This window comes from Bos indicus, chromosome 6 (genome assembly GCF_029378745.1).
Source record: "Bos indicus isolate NIAB-ARS_2022 breed Sahiwal x Tharparkar chromosome 6, NIAB-ARS_B.indTharparkar_mat_pri_1.0, whole genome shotgun sequence".
Lineage (NCBI taxonomy): Eukaryota > Metazoa > Chordata > Mammalia > Artiodactyla > Bovidae > Bos > Bos indicus.
Genome location: NC_091765.1, coordinates 44,619,155 through 44,635,568, shown reverse-complemented (window position 1 = coordinate 44,635,568; position 16,414 = coordinate 44,619,155). Strand labels below are relative to the sequence as shown.

The 16,414-nt window shown below is 41.6% G+C and overlaps 1 protein-coding gene across 2 annotated transcripts in view; it reads left to right on the top strand.

Annotated features, from left to right (window-relative positions):
• PPARGC1A (PPARG coactivator 1 alpha) overlaps positions 1 to 16,414 on the top strand; it is a 714,869-nt gene that overhangs the window by 182,800 nt on the left and 515,655 nt on the right. Inside the window, exon 1 of one of the 2 annotated variants that reach the window (XM_070791235.1) lies at positions 9,188 to 9,333. The exons of the other annotated variant lie outside the window; for it this stretch is intronic. The gene's annotated coding sequence lies outside the window, so the exon portion shown is untranslated. Of the gene's footprint in view, positions 1 to 9,187; positions 9,334 to 16,414 lie in introns of those variants that run through there. 2 annotated transcript variants of the gene reach the window in all.

The following is a 16,414-nucleotide window of genomic DNA, read 5'->3' as shown; positions in this document are numbered from 1 at the left end:
AATCATTATACCCATTCTATGTGTACCGGGCTGAGGCAGGGTTAGGGTACTTGCCTCAGGTCACACAGCAGCCAGTGGGAGAGCCGGGATTTCATCATGAGTAGTCTGATCCAGGGCTCTGTTCCTAACCATCCACTGCCCTGATTTCCTGAGAAACCCTTGAGGCCTCGTTGAGATGATGCAGGCAAAGTGATACAATGGTCTCTTGGTTCTTGTTGTTGTTAGGTCGTGTTTACTGGGTTACTTTCTATAGAAAATCTTGTGTGTTCTTACATGTTGATGAGGTTAAGGATTAAGTATTATTAACCCTTAGAGGTTGCCAGAAAAAGTGTGAATGAAGTCTTTGACCTTCTTTTGTTCCTTCTTTCAAGTTCAAATGCTGCTAGCTGAAAGGAGAACTTTATTTATTTATTTATTTTTTATTTAGAGAATACTTTATTAGTTTCTGTAATCAAACCCATGTAGATAAGACCTTACGTATTTAATACAGTGTGTTACCCCTGTACAAATGGAAAAAATTATGTTTAACGTTTCTAGACCAATATGGCTGTTAATTTCTGTACAATGCCAACCCAACACGGTACAACTGGGATACTTTTTCCAAAGTTGACAGCACAGCTAAAGTTTCCAAAAATTCAAATTATATATATATATATGTATATATATATATAGATTTATTTATTTATATAAAAAGACCAATAGCAGTATGTTATGCATCAATAGCAGCAACAGCTTTTCCAAGTTCTGCAGTCATCTGAACAAAATTATAGAGACATCCAGCACACTCCATTAAAAAAAAAAAAAAAGTAAAAAAACAAAACCTCAGAAAACAGCAAAGTTGTGTTACTGTTGTGGTACCTGGCACCATTTTTTAATTACGTTTCTCATAAAAGGAGAACTTTAATGTTTTAATTATCTGAAGGTAGGCAGGTAGGTTTTATGACCCCCATTTTAGGCAAGGGGTTCCCAGGTGGCACTAGTGGTAAAGAACCCGCCTGCCAATGCTGGAGATGTGAGAGATGAAGGTTCGATCCCTGGGTTAGGAAGATCCCTTGGAGAAGAGCATGGGAACCCACTCCAGCATTCTTGCCTGAAGAATCCCATGGACAGAGGAGCCAAGAAGGCTACAGTCCACAGGGCTGCAAAGAGTTGGACATGACTGAAGCAACTTAGCACAAGCAGTGATGGATGGTGGGACTTGTTAGATGATGCAGCAAGAACTGCCATCCAGGTACCTCCTAGCAGGACCCCTGCACGAGGTCGATTGGATATGGTGGGAAAGCACCTGGGACCCCTCAGGTAGTTGAGGACAATCATATTTGATGTTATATCATGATTGTTGCAGAAGCTATACCAACAGGTATCTCTGTTACTACATAATGAGCCTCACAAGAGGGTGGCGGGTGGTGGAGTCAGTCAAATGCCTTGGCCTTAAAATTGTTGCAAAGGAGAAGTGAAGGCCATCAACTGAGCTGGTCTGTAAGGACCATGGGAAGTAACAGCCGTATTATTGAAGCTGACCTTCTGCTTAAACCTGTAGCCATTTCATCAATCACCCACCGTTTGGGTCTCCTGAAGGTCAGTCAAATGATTCCGTTAATCGCTGGCTCATTCTCAGGTTCTCGCTTCAGGAGTAATAAATTTTTAAAACTTTTTAAAAAATGAAAAGTTGGATGACAGGTGTGTATGGAAGAAAAATAATCAGATGGAAGAACAGTCATTTAGGAGCAAATGGTCAGAGCAAGTGCTGAATTGAAGGTAAAGGTTTTTCATGGCTCAGAAAGAGCCCCCTGCCTCCCAGACAAGTGCCTGGATGAGAGAGAAGGATGAGGTCCTTGATTAGTCAAGGTGTGTCGTCAACATCACTTGGTTCTGTATTCCTGACATCAAGTCTTTCCAATACTGAGTAAGCAACATCCAGAGCCCGATGTGGGGACATTGCTTAGTTAACCACACAGATAAGGTCCTCACTGGTGACAAATTCTGGTGGACAGGCTCCCTTGAAACCAGAGAGCTGCCTGATCCACTTCTCACTTGTCACCTAAAATATCAGTCTTATTTTTGTTATACAACCTATTGGGGAAAACAAAAAACACAGGCAGACCCATGAAAGATAAATCTGCTTTATTATAAACAATTTTTTTTTGTTTACAAAAATAGATACTGATAAGATGGGGGAAATGGAGTCACTGAATGGAAACATTGAATAGGGAGTCGCTTGGTCACGTGGTCACTTCTCATATGGTTTAAAATACTACTGTCATTTCAAGATCATGGGCCTACAAGTCAGAAAGACCTGAGTTGAGTCTCATTCTGCACAAATAGCTGTGTTACCTTACACAAGTCACTTAAGTTCTATGAGTCTCAGCTGCCAAATTTGTTCATAAGCGTAGTTATATTTCCCCCTTAAGATTGCATTAATGCTTACATGAGAGCCTCCATTCATTCAGAGTAAGATTTATTGGTGTAATAAATATCCTACAAGAGCATAGAGGTTAAAAGCATAGATTGTGGAAACAAAATACCTGTGTTTTAATTCCAGTTTCAACACTTAGACAAGTTACTGAAGTTCTCTGAGCATCTATAAAAAACTGGGGATAACAGGGGTATATACCTCATAGAGTTGTTGTGAAGATTCAGAGCTTCTGTATTTGTTGCCTTTAGAAAAGTGCCTGGCACCTAGTTAGTGCTCTGTAAGTGTTAGTCATTATTATGTGGTGGGGACAATGGCAAGCCAAAAGAAAAACAAAGAGAAAAAGAAAAAAAAAAGAGGAAAAAAAGAGATAAGAACTCTTTATGCAACTCCTGGTTTATTGGGAGAAGACAAGACACACAAAGTGCTATCCACAGAGCCTGGCATTTAAGTATTCAGTAGACGCTAGCTTTAAGGATCATCACTGCCACCCAAATTACTTGGCCTGAGTCACCAATGGCCAGTCTGAAAGGCAAAGAGGAACTGTAAGTCACATCTAGTCCATACATCATGCCTGCACCTCCTTCTGGTTCCTCATCTTGCATCTGGGATGGATGTATCCTTTGAGATAGTCAGGGAAATAGAGGTGGCTGCCTGACAGCCCACTTATAAAGTGTATGTTCATCTGCAATGAGAAATGCTGGGCTTCTCCATCTTTGGTGAGTTGATTCTGTTGTGCATTACCTGTGCCCAAGAGAACGCAGACTGCAACATGCCAGTGTGCTGAGTGATTAACTTTACCCCCTTCAGCAAAGTTCCTGTTGAGAAACCTAGCCCGTGAGGCCATGGGTGGGATATGAAGGCTCACGCAATGGTGTTTTCATGTGTGCGGTGGATCCATCTCTGCACAGTTGAGGGTGAAGTGAAATGAAACCTGTTTTCTCATTAATTTTCATTGTTTGATTGGAGATGAAGCCCACTGAAAACACTGACTATAGAATCCCTAATTTTCATAGAAATATGTGTTATAAGAAATAATAAGGCTGTGTTTTGTCTTCCCAGCCAACATTTTCTATTCATTAATTGGGGACAAATAATAAGAAAGGCTCCCCACTTCTTCCTTCCCTTTCTTTGTTCCTCTCTCCTTCAGATCTTCTTTCCTTCTCCTCCCCTTCTCCCACCCCCTTCCTTCTTCCCCCTGCCCTCCTCCCCACCCCCTCTCTCCGAGATAACAGACCGTTCCAGACACAGGAGAACAGAGACACACCCAAGCTGCCAGGATGCAGCTCTGAAGCAGGTCACAGCATATTTCTGAGAACAAAAACTGTGATCTCCTGCCCTTTCTGCTTCCTGGGAAGTTGGTTTCTTTATTTGGCATTTGTTTAGCATTTATTTACAAAGTTTAGGTAGCAGCTGCGACTTCAGCAGGTACACAAAGCGAAGAGCAAGCTGGTTGCCAAATTCCACGAGTACAAATCAAACGTACTGCCACGTTCTGTGAGTTCTCGGTATTATGTGAAATTAAACTCAGGACTGTTAAGTTGCTCTGTGAGAAGCGGTGCATCCACTGATCGCTGCCAGCCAGTGGTCAGCATTAAAGATTACATGTGTGTCTGGCGGGCGTGCATCAGGAGTGTCTTATTTGAGAGGGGCGGGACGTGTGAGGCATTGTTGCAGGGGAAGAATGAACGGAGTAGATATTGGCTTTCTGGTTGAATTGGGCTGGGCCTCTCTAATAATAGCTCTCAGAGGGAAAGGCCAATTTGCTCTCCTGCTGTTTTCTAGAATGCTTAAATTCCTTTTTCTCAGTGGCCCAGTTATGTACCTTAAGCATATGGGAACTCAAACAACTCTCTGCCCCAAATCACATGTCCTGAGCACATTTCTAACAATGTGCCATTTTGACGGTGGAGCGGGAGTAGGGGCAGAGATTGCCCCATGGCAGCCGAGAGCGGGACCCACCAACCCCCTTGCAGAGGGACTCAGAGGAAGTTTCAGTGCCTGAGGGCGCCGCGTGTGTCAGAGCTTTGCCACCATCTGCGATGGGAGTGGGGAGCGAGGAGACCATGTGTGAATCAAGGCGGGAGAGTCTGCCTGCTTCTGGCTGGTGCATTCTTTGTTTGTTTGATTTTACTTTTTTTGGTTTAGAGAGCTAGACACAACGATAACAAATGCCTGGGCTCGCTCTACAGGATAGAAGGAGGGTTTTTTTTTTTCTCCCTCTGTTACTTCTTTCCCCATCATCTTGTTCCTCCATTGTTTCTCCAGCTTCAAACTTCCTTCCATGACACCTAAGAATGGGATTACAAGGATCACTCCATAGATTCATATTTTTTCTTTCTCAAGATGTGTGTGAAATCACTCAACCTTGCTTTGATCTTTGCCCAGTGTTTAGTCGATTCAAGACTTCTTGTTCATTTGCAGTATACACTGTATTTATAGAGAAAACAGTGAAACCAACAGGCTCTTGGCTCACTCAAACCAAAGACCGTTTTATTGTTAAGGCACAGAGGAAAAGGGCGGAATGTGATGTTTGTCTTGTGGTCAGATCGTGGAAGTCTGGGGTTGGAAGGCCCACAAGATCAGACGGGAAAGGCAGTGGCAAATTTTGCTGGCCAGTTGAAGTGACTATGAACACCATCATTTTTCTCAGTCCTGTAAGCTTTTCTTCTTGTTCTAGGGACAGTTTCTATTCATCTTTTTGGTTGTGATGGTGGGAAAATGTATTTGGAATTCAGCCACTTAAGCTCAGGGACTGACTTTCTGGTCACTAGGAGTGACAGAGGGGAGGGAGTTGATGGAGAGGTTTGCTCTGGAAGCAGAGGCAATTTGTTTTTATTTATTTATTCTTGGCTGGGCTGAGTCTTCATTGCTGCACAGACTTTCTCTAGTTGCGGAGAACAGGGGCTACTCTCTAGTTGCGGTGCTTGGGCTTCTCACTGTGGTGGCTTCTCTCGTTGCAGAGCTCGGGCACTAGGGCTTGAGGGCTTGAGTAGTTGTGGCACATGGGTTCGGTAGTTGTGGCTCCTGGCTTCTAGAGCACAGGCTCAGTAGTTGTGGCACATGGGCTCAGTTGCTCTGTGGCATGTGGGATCTTCCTGGATCAGGGATCAAGCCCAGTGTTTCCTGCATTGGCAGGCAGATTCTTTACCACCAAGCCACCAGGGAAGCTCTCAGAGGTGAAATGTGAATACTGTGTGCAGACACTCTGCTGGTGAGGGAGGAAGTCAAGAAGTTCACACAGCTTTATCCCTGTCCTTCTAAAGCTCACAACATAGGGATTTGTCACTTAATTGAATCAAAACGGCAACACGATGTGGAAATTCAGAGACTGGCCCTCTCTCTGGAGCTAAGAGAAGCCAGGGGAGGACCTGGGCTGGAGGTCTCTGAAGGCTTCCGAGAGGACAGATGCACTCTTCAAAGTTCATGAAGGCTCACAAGATTGAGCCTTGTGTACAGTATAAGGATTTTTGCAAAAAAAAATTATGACTTTTCCCCACCACCTGTTTTCTCCTTGTGTGTCACCTTAAATGTTGGTCCTGTCACCTTTTAAAATGGAGCTCAAACCTATACAAGTCCCAGGATCTAGGTCAAAGCCTAATACATAGGTGATGCTCAATTAATGTCAAAAAATGTCAGTTAAATGAATGAAACTGTCTTACGGACCGTCACTTGGACTTAGGGAAGAAAGCATGGATTTTGAGGGGGCCAGTAACTAATTATCTTTTTCTTTTTTGTGTTGAAAATAATTTTAAAGGTGGAGATGTACTGCATGTAACAGCTACCATCTTGAGTGCCTCATGTATGTGTGGTACTTATAGTCTATCAAACTTGGTCTCACAGCAGCCATGCAAGGGCGTTTAATCCCACTTATTGTAGATATGACAAAACTGAGGCTCAGAGATGATGTCACTCTCTGGTGGCACATATCGAGGGGTTGGCATAGCGAGTGTTTGCTCTCCTGTCAGTCTGATCCCCACCTGTGCTCTGTCCCCATTCCCCACCATCTCATGTTAATGCTTCCAGCTGATTGGAAAGTCAGTCTTTTAAACACGGGAATAAATGAAATGAGGGAATTTTATTTCCCATCAGATTTCATCTCTCTTAGAGAGATTTATGTCCCTGGATTGTATTTTCATGGAGCCTTTTTATGAGCAGCGAGATTTATAGGTGATAATCAATAGAACGCTGAGCTGAGTTCCTGTTGCACGTGTGTTCCTTTCACAAAGAGCAGGTAGGGCATTTCGGGGAAGAGATGGTCTTTGTGGTTCCCAGGCAGCCTTGCTGAGCTGACACTAGTGGCAGGAGGAGGAGGGAGACGGAATCCACACTAGGAGGGATGCTCGGGAAATAGTAGGGGGCCAGATCTATATTTGGAGAAGGCAAACCGTCATAGGAGGCCCATCTGTCAGGAGAGAGCATAATTCTCACACCAGAATCTCCATGCATGTGCTGTTGAAAATGGATGCCCGTGGAGGAAGGCCCATTTGGAGCTGGGTACATCCTAGAACACATGAGGGACCTGAACGTGAATTACTTTTGATGTCAGACTGTATCCAGCAGAAATAGATGAAGCTGGAATGCCCAACCCTGGATACCCACGCAGTTTGCTCAGAGGGTATATGCAATCACACAACCCATGTGTGTTCATGTGTCTGATCTTGTATTGTTGATATCCTCCTTTTATGGGGTATTTTCTTGCCCATTTGGGGATGCTTTGTTTAATTTCTGCAGGGCTAAGTATCCAACCAAGGCACCATCTGGCACCAGGGCTTACGGTCCTTCTTCTCCTCGGTATGTCTGAGGTTGCTTTCAGTATACATGGAGACCAGAAAACCTTCAAAAGGCAAACGAATGAATTGCTAATTATGAGATTTGAGGATATTGAGAGAGCACTGCTATAATTCAAATATGGTCCTTCCAAATCCCAGATCCTTTCAACTATGGTCATAGAGGTCACTGGTTCCTAAACTTTGAAGAGCCTCAGTCGTGTGGGGAGTGAAGTAAAAATACAGGTGATCTAATGCAGGGCTTGTAATCCAGACATGCAGGTTTGGAAAAGGGCTGAAGGACCTCAAGGTTGGAGACCTTCCAGTGTGATGGCTGAGTCTTCTGCTTTTTTGTGAGGACTGAAAGGGGGTCACCAATGTGAGCTTGGGGGTGCGCCTGGGTGCACGTGTACTTTGGGGCCTGGAGCCAGCACAGGCTGCTACCTCCACTACCTCCGTGGCTCCTATCTCAGGAAAAAGCAAGCAGTAGGCATTTTCCTTCTTTACTGTGGGATTCCGGTGCTGCCACCCTTTCTCTGAATCTTAGGAGCTCTCCTGTATGTGTACTATGGAGCCCACTAAACTTTCATCAAGTCATTCCAGTATCTGATGGCTAGGAGCATCTGTGGTCGGATGTAATTATCACCACGCCATGTTTTTGTTCTGGGAAAGATTGAGGGCAGGAGGAGAAGGGGATGACAGAGGACGAGATGGTTGGATGGCATCACTGACCCAATGGACATGAGTTTGAGCAAGCTTCCGGAGATGGTGAAGGACAGGGAAGCTTGGCATGCTGTAGTCCCATGGGGTCACAGAGTTCGACACGACTGAGCAACTGAATAAACAACAAAATGTTTTTGTACTTGTGCTTTCCATCACTTTTCTTATTCCAATGTCATAATATCCTCCTTCTCTTCTTTGCTTTTATCCTTCATTCTTCTCTTATTTCCCCCCCCTCCCTTCCTCCCTCCCTCTTTCTTTTCCCTCTTTCCTTTATTCTTTCCTTCCACTTATCTTAAGATAAAGAAATCAGCACAAAACTTAGTATTTGCAGAAGCCTCCGTAGAGTTATTTCCATCAGCCTATTTGTATTATATATACGGGCGTCACTTGTGCATTTGTATTGGCAGCGTGCGCTTGTAAACGCTGCCATAAACTCGGTTCTTCCATCCAGGATGGGAATGGAGTTGTTAAAGACAGTTGATGAGGTGGCATCTGTTGGCCAACAGTTTTATGCTGCAGTAGCTCTGAGCAGATAACATTAATAGGAATCACATTTGAAAGTTGTAAATTTGATGTAAAATACTAAATTTGACAATAATTGCATTATAAAGCAAAAATTCTATTTATTAAAGGGCTCCCGTCTCTGTCTCTCCTTCATGTGAGGGGCTCTGAAATTCTTGCTCATACCTGCCCCTAGCAATTATCATGCCGTCTCTAAAATTCTGTTTTATTTTTCCATTTTCATAACAACTACATTATGATGTGACATATTTTTTCCAGATATTTTGCTTGAATAAATAAATAGGATATTAAATTCAACTGGGGTATTAGATTATAAATTAGTTCTGTAATAGGCGTCATAATGTTATTTAGATTTTCAGTTTACACAGACCTTGTAGCAACTCCCCAGAGCTATGCTACAGAATTAGAAGTAGATAGAAGTTGATGTAAGAAAATTGGTTTTTGTAATATGCTGATGCCAGTGGAGTTGTGCTGTGTGTAAAGGTATTTAAATGGAACGTTCCTACTTACTTCATTGTATAGACAAAAGATTGATAATGATTTCAGTGATTGATATGTTGGTGCTAATATTGGCTGTAGATGAAACAGAAATGTTTCTGTCCTAAATTAAAATTGTATTTACATATGAAGGTTAAAAATCAAGTGGTAAAACACATATCATCCGTCCCATGGCTGGATGTTCCTCTGTAATCTGATATCATAATGTGACATAACTTCTTCGTACAGCTTCTTCTTGGTGATCAAGTTAGTTTTTTCAATTATATTTCCCATCAAGGAAGATACCCCACTCAGGAACACTGTGTGAGAACTGAAGTTACTAAAACGGGGATATAACCTTACTGAAGTCATACCTGTCACATACCAACGGGAAAACATGGACGTTTAATAGAAAACGTCATCAGCCAGGTGAGTGCCAATGGCGAATTATCGAGAGCATCTGGGCAGCAAAAGGAAGTTTTCTTTGCAGTGGATGCTTTCGTAACTCTAAACCAGGGGTTGGCAAACTACAGTAGGGACAAAACAAATCTGGCCTCCTTCCTGTTTTTTGAATGGTTGAATAAAAATAAAAAAGATAAATAATGCTTCATGACACATGGACATTATCTGAGGAACTTCCCTGGTGGTCTAATGGTTAAGACTCTGCCTTCCAATCCTGGGGGTGCGGCTTTGATCCCTGTTCGGGAAACTGGGATCCCACATGCTACAGGATGTGGCCAAAAATAACAATAAATAAATAAATAATTTTTCTAAAAAAGAAAGTTAAATGAAATGCAATTTCAATGTAGATAAATAGGGTTTTATCAGAACACAGCCATGCTTATTTGCTTACATAATACCTGTGACTGCTTTTACACTAGGGTGGCTTATTTGAGTAGTTCATATAAAGACCAAATGGCCGGCAAAGCCTAAAACAGTCATGATTTGGCCCTTTATAGAAGTTTGCTGAGCCCTGCCATAAATCAAAACCAGGGTAGACAGCTGTGTTCTCACCGTTTCAGAAAGCCCTGGACTTGGGGTTGGGGATTGATGAGGAAGTGGGTATCTTCTGCTTGGGACTTCTGTTTACTAGTGAACAGTGGTGCTAAAAGGAGAAAAAGAGCTAACAAATGAGGAAGATTGTACTTCTGGGCCTTAGTTTAAAAAAAAAATGCCAAGTGTAAAATCAATCCAACTAACTTCTATAGTGTTACCAAACTGAACTTGGGCCTGCTCGCCCACTGTGTAGCAAAGTTAATTTACTGACACCAGGGTACAGTGAAGGGAATTACAGCATTTACTGCAGCTTCCAAGCAAGGAGAAAGGGCAGCTAAATTTCCCATGGCTTGCAGGGAAAGGCTTTTAAAGGTATTATTTGAGTTGAGGTTGCAGGGGGCATGATCTTCTTCTGATTGGTTGGTGGTGAGGTAACAGGGTGGTATTTTGGGAATATTAATCTTCAACCTTCTGGTTCCATCCACTTTGAGGTCTACGTACTTAGAGTCATCATCCTTCACCAGGGCGGGGTCTTACTTCTTACAGAAAAACTGAAAGCTATGTTTCAGAGTGTTATGTAGATCCCTTGAGGAGGAGCTGGAACTCTGTTTTATCACTGAACTATTATTTCTTGACTACTTTTCCTTTGCTCCTGCATCCCTCACTTCCATAATTAGTATTAATAACTTTTGAATCTGCTCTTTGGAACTCAGGGAAGATCTGGGGGACTAAAGATTTTTCTACAAACAAGAAATGGGGGATATAGAGGGGCTTTTGGACCTGGAAGGGCCCTGCTGTGGATCCTGCTGTGTTTCAGTTTCCCCTTTTCTTTGCTACTCCCAAAGGGAGCAGGGGGTAGGACAAGAAAGAGAATAAAGTTTTGGAAATATAAGTTAATCATAAACTCAGCAGAGGAACTCGATTTTAGGGGGGCTCAGTTTCAGCATCCTGTGCCATGCTCAGTCATGTCTGACTCTTTGCAGCCCTGTGGACCATAGCTCACTAGCCTCTGTCCATGGTATTTTCCAGACAAGAATACTGGAGTGGGCTGCCATTTCCTACTCCAGGGGATCTTCCTGACCCAGGGATCAAAATGGCATTTCTTGCATTGGCAGGTGAATTCTTTACCACTATTCTTTACCACTGGGAAGACCAATATCAGTTTCAACTATGATTAAACATTTCCTACTGGGATAAACTCAATTCCAAGTTTTTGGAATTTTATCTGAACACCAGAAGATTGGTACCATATGGGACTTATGAAAGTGCCCCAGGAGCACAAAGTCTATTTTAAAGTCTTGTCAACCCTATGGCTCTAGTGGAAGGCAGCCGTGGGGTGGCCAGTCCAGACCTGGCCCAGTAGTCTCTGCCCCTCACCAGCCCTGACATTTTGGAAGAATCTTGTTCTGTCTTAGGCCCCAGTGTCTTCACATGTGAGTTGAAGTGGCTCATCTCAATGACCTCTAAAGCCCTGTTTGGTTTTGAGGTGACACACACAGGGTAGCAAAGAGTTGGACACAATTTAGCGACTGAACAACAGCAGTGTCTCCGGTAATGAGAACTATCATTAGCATAAGGAGGTCCCAGTGCCAAGAAAGGAGTCTTTTGTTTTTGGCATCTTGTAGCTTCTTTTTTTGCCTCTAAAATGCTGCATTTCATTAAGGGCTCACAAGTCTTGACATGTTTGTAAAGAAAAACATGGCAGGAATTCATATGCCTTGCCTTATAACAAACATGTTGTGAATAACCTATATTTGGGTATACTTTGTCATAGGGATGCAGGCAGAGTTTGAAATTCGAGCAGTTTCTGAAACAGGATGTTTTATTCTTCTCAAGCAGATCCCAGAGTTCTTCCACTTTATACCTTGAAGGGAGTCTTTATTGGAGAAGCTGCTCTCCATTTCCGAAGAATGGGAACATTTGCATTAAATGATGCAAGAGATGCCATTGTAATTTCATGAGAATTACTCTTTCCAATGAATGTTAGATTAAGAACCAAGTAAAATCCCTTGAAAGTGGCTGGAAGATAAATTAGAGCTGAGCTGCAGTTAGGTAGAACTAAATTTTATTCCTTCCCTTTAAAATGGTTTTTAATTGATTTGGCATACTTTTTAAGTTAATAATGAATACTGTACCTGGGTCTGCATGATCACTCCTGTGAATTAGATCTATTGCGCTTGAAACAGCTTTCCCTTGCAGAGGACAGTGATTTTAATGAAGCGTCTTTGCTTATTGCACGGATGGAAATGTGGTTCATGGTGGTTTCAGACAGTTCTCTAATTAGCAGTCCAGTCTGTTCCCCTGAATATTTTCCCTCAAACAGTATGGAAATGTAGACAGGCAAGGTGCTTTATCATAATGCCGGGAGTTCTCCCCCATTTTGTAGGAGACCATGAAAATTCGTGTAGATCTTGGAGACCTTTTGTGTGTGTGTGATCTTTTTTAATTTTTTTCTTAAATTGGATAAATCCAGAGACCTTTAAAAGTGGTAGAAATAGGTAACTCTGAAATTTAAAAAATGGCTTTTATGTTAGAATAATGAATTTCACTGTTTGGGGCGGTTGTAGACAGGGTAGGGGGCATTAAGTTCCTAAATTAGAGTCTAATGATCAAATTTCGGTGTGTCAACTTGTAATATGGGTACAGGTGGGAATCTTATGTCTTTTACACTTGTGGCTTTTATGCTTACTTGTGGGGATGGAATCTTCTCAGTTTCTTCATCGTCATCAATATTTGAGCACGAGATGGGTGCTGGACCATGTTTAGAGGCCATGGCTTTGTTTAAAGGTCAGTGTTAAGGCCAACATGGAAATAGTTGCCATGAAAGGATGAGCCAAAGCCAGACCTTCCTGAGAAGTGAAAATATAAAGAATGGGGTCTTCCCATTGATTCACGGAGTGAGTGAAAAGAAATGGAGAAAATATAGAAGGAGAGAGGAAAGGAGAAAGACTAAATTTTGAAGATTACAGCATCCTGGGAGAAAGAAGCTAATAATTCAACACATTTCTATTCTACATAGGCTATTTGGTCACTATTAAGTAGTTTAAGAAAACGATTGATCTGAATATTGATGTAAAATGATAACTACCACTACAATATATTGAAGACTCACTGTCTTCCAGGTGCCAGGCTAAGCATTGCACGTAGAATGATCTAATTTGGCTGCTATTATCACTCTCTGAGCTAGGTATCATTACTTTTTCCATTTTTAAGATGAGAAAACAGAGGCACAGAGAAATTCCCATCAATCAGCTTCATATGACTAGAAAGTGATAGACTAAGGATTTTAAAACCCTGGAAAAATGACTCCAAACCTCATGATAGTACGGATTCTGAAGAGGAAATTGAGTTCACTGTTTAAAGGTGGAGAAAGAATTGTGCATTGCCTGAACTCAAACCAAGGAAGTCAGAACTAGGGCTGAATTGAAGAGCTGCTGGCTCCCATAATGCACTTAAAGCCCTAACCGCTGCCTGCTCTCTTGCTACCCAACTGTAATTAAAATTATCATACAGTATAATGATTTCTAATACATTTCAGAACAAATCACCATCTTATATCTGACATGTTGTTAATGTTTACTACCATAATTACTAATTTGAAATATAAGGCAGCAATTTTTATTAGTGTTTGGTTATGTATAATTATGTCAAATATGAGACTGCAATTTAGATTGAACTGTATTAGCAGCGATCATATAAAGTGATTATACTGTATATTTGACACCCTGGATATTTTACGTTTCTATAGATTTTTTTTTCCACTCTAAACCATAAAGAATTAAAGATCATCCAAAGGTTATTTATAATGCTTTTCATTTAAAGAGTTTGGAAATATAAATGCTAAAACTGAGATGTACTGAATTGCAGTTTAACTGAGAGGGATGGAAACTGCCTATCAATGAACATGTGTGATGTGCCAGACCCTCTGCTGGGCACTTCACACAGCTAATTTCTAATCCTCACAATGAATATGCTATTTTCCTGACCAAAAACCAGGGCCCAGAGAATTAAGAGATGTTATTAATCTAGTGAATGGTGCAGCTGAATTTCAAGTTCATGATCTTTTTGGAAGCTTTTTAACCTGGGTGGTTAAAAAAGAGATCATTTTATGGAAGATTATTGTTAGAATGTGCTTTCCTGTAAACTTAGCAGTATTTTGTATTTAATGAGATGTTGTATGTGATATATATGATCCTTCCTTATATATTATCTCATTAATTAAGTTTTATTAGGTCCACTTTTGAGCTGGGGAAACTGAAACTCAGAAGTTTAAGTTTTATCCCAGTTTGCACAAGTTAGCATGAGAAGAGCCAGGGTTTGAATCAGGGACTTCTGGCTTAAGTGCTCCTGTTTTCTCTGGTTAGATGGTTATCTGCTTCCTTGTGCTTACCACAAACCCGTTATTACAATAGATCTTGAGTTCTTTTTGTGATGCTGCTGATGACGTGTGATGATGACGGCAGCTAAGAGAGATCAACCATTCCCTGCTAAGCTATTTACATTTATCATGTAATTCTTCTGATATGCCTCTTTTTTGGATAAGGAAACTGAAATGTAGAGAGCTTCTCTCCCACAATGGGAGAGCCAGGGTTTGAAGAGAGAACTGTTTTGATCCCCAGATTCATTCTCTTACATGTTCATTCCCTGCAGAGTCAAGTTATTTTTTGGGAGAAATGAGACTAATTCCTTATCTTTACCCAAGAAGACCATTTCCACTCCTGAATATGTTTGTTTGTTTGTTTTGTTACATTTTCCTAAACATTCTCTATTTTATTAACATATTTCAAATATTCAATGGTCAAAGTTTCTTTGAAAGTCAACATTTCAATGAACATTTCAAAAAAAAAACCCCAAAAAAACCACCCCCTCAATCCAGAAATATTACTTCTAGTCCCAAAGTGAAAGTTGCTCAGTTGTGTCTGAATCTTTGAGACCCCATGGACTATACAGTCCATGGAATTCTCAGGTCAGAGTACTAGAGTGGGTAGCCTTTCCCTTTTCCAGGGAATCTTCCCAACCCAGGGATTGAACCCAGGTCTCCCACATTGCAGGTGGATTCTTTACCAGTTGAGCCATAAGGGAAGCCCAAGAATACTGGAGTGGGTAGCCTATCCCTTCTCCAGCAGATCTTCCTGACCCAGGAAATACTGGCTGCCCACTCCAGTATTCTTGGGCTTCCCTTGTGGCTCAGCTGGTAAAGAATGGACCTGCAATGAAGGACATAGGCAAATTATTTAAAAGAAATGTTTCAGATTTTAAAAACAATAAAACTATATTAGAGAGAGGAAATGGAGTAGTTACATATCTTAATTAAATCACTAATATGATTGGTGAATTTCCACTCAGTTACTCATTCACACATACTTTTTAAAAAAGACAGTGAGCTCCGATAGGGCAGAGACTGTGTCTATTTTGTTCACTATACTTTGCTGTGCATGCACGTGCTCAGGAGCATCCTACTCTTTGTGGCGCTATGGACCGTAGCTCCTCTGTGAATGGGATTTTCCAGGCTGGAATACTGGAGTGGTTGCCATTTCCTTCTCCAGGTTTGTTCACTATGCCAGATACTTAATACAGTCCTTGATATTTGGTGGAAATCCATGAATTCAAACAAATTAAGGAATCAATCAATGAAGTATAAGTATTAGTTTGTGTTTTGTCTTTTTATTTTGTTGTTCAGTATGTCCTATAGATTTTTAATCATAATCCTTCTAAATCTTGTTTATTAAACTTACAAAGTAATTGATTATTAGTGGAGAAAATTGCATCTTAACCAAGAGTGAGACTTTTGTCTTTGATTGATTCTCTCAAACTGAATCTTGCTCTTTATATTGACTCAAAGCTGAAGTAATGTACCTTTGTAAAACCAAAAACTTTTCTCTCTGAGGTCCTACTTCATAGCCATGTGCATGCTCAGTCACTTAAATTGTGTCTGACTCTTTGCGACCCTATGGATTGTAGCCTGCCAGGCTCCTCTGTCCATGGAATTCTCCAGGCAAGAATACTGGAGGGGTTACCATGCCCTCCTCTAGGGGATCTTCCCGACCCAGGGATCAAACCTGGGTCTCCTGCATTGCAGGAGGATTCTTTACCACTGAGCCACCTGGGAAGCCAGGTGGCTTGATAGCTATAGAAACTCTTTAAACAAATCTCTCCTTGCATCCATGTTTTCTTGTCTTATCTATGATACCTGTATCCAACAGAAGGGCTTCTATTATGAGTTTCTAGTCCATCAGGGTTGAGGGGTTTGCTGGCTCATCCCCACCAGCTTGACTGGCCATTCCCTTGGCCATCTCTAAGCCAGTGACTTGCCCTTGCAAGGCTAGCATTAAGAACTGGACACTGCAGAGTCTGATCATGTGTCATAACTGAGTGAGTTGGCTGGATGCTGATCCAGCTCAAAGCAGTGACCTTGGTAGATACAGGGTTCTGTCTGAGCATGGAACACCAAATCAGTTCACCTTGAAAATTAACTTGCCCTTTCAGCCAAAATGGAAAACAGAAAATATTTTGT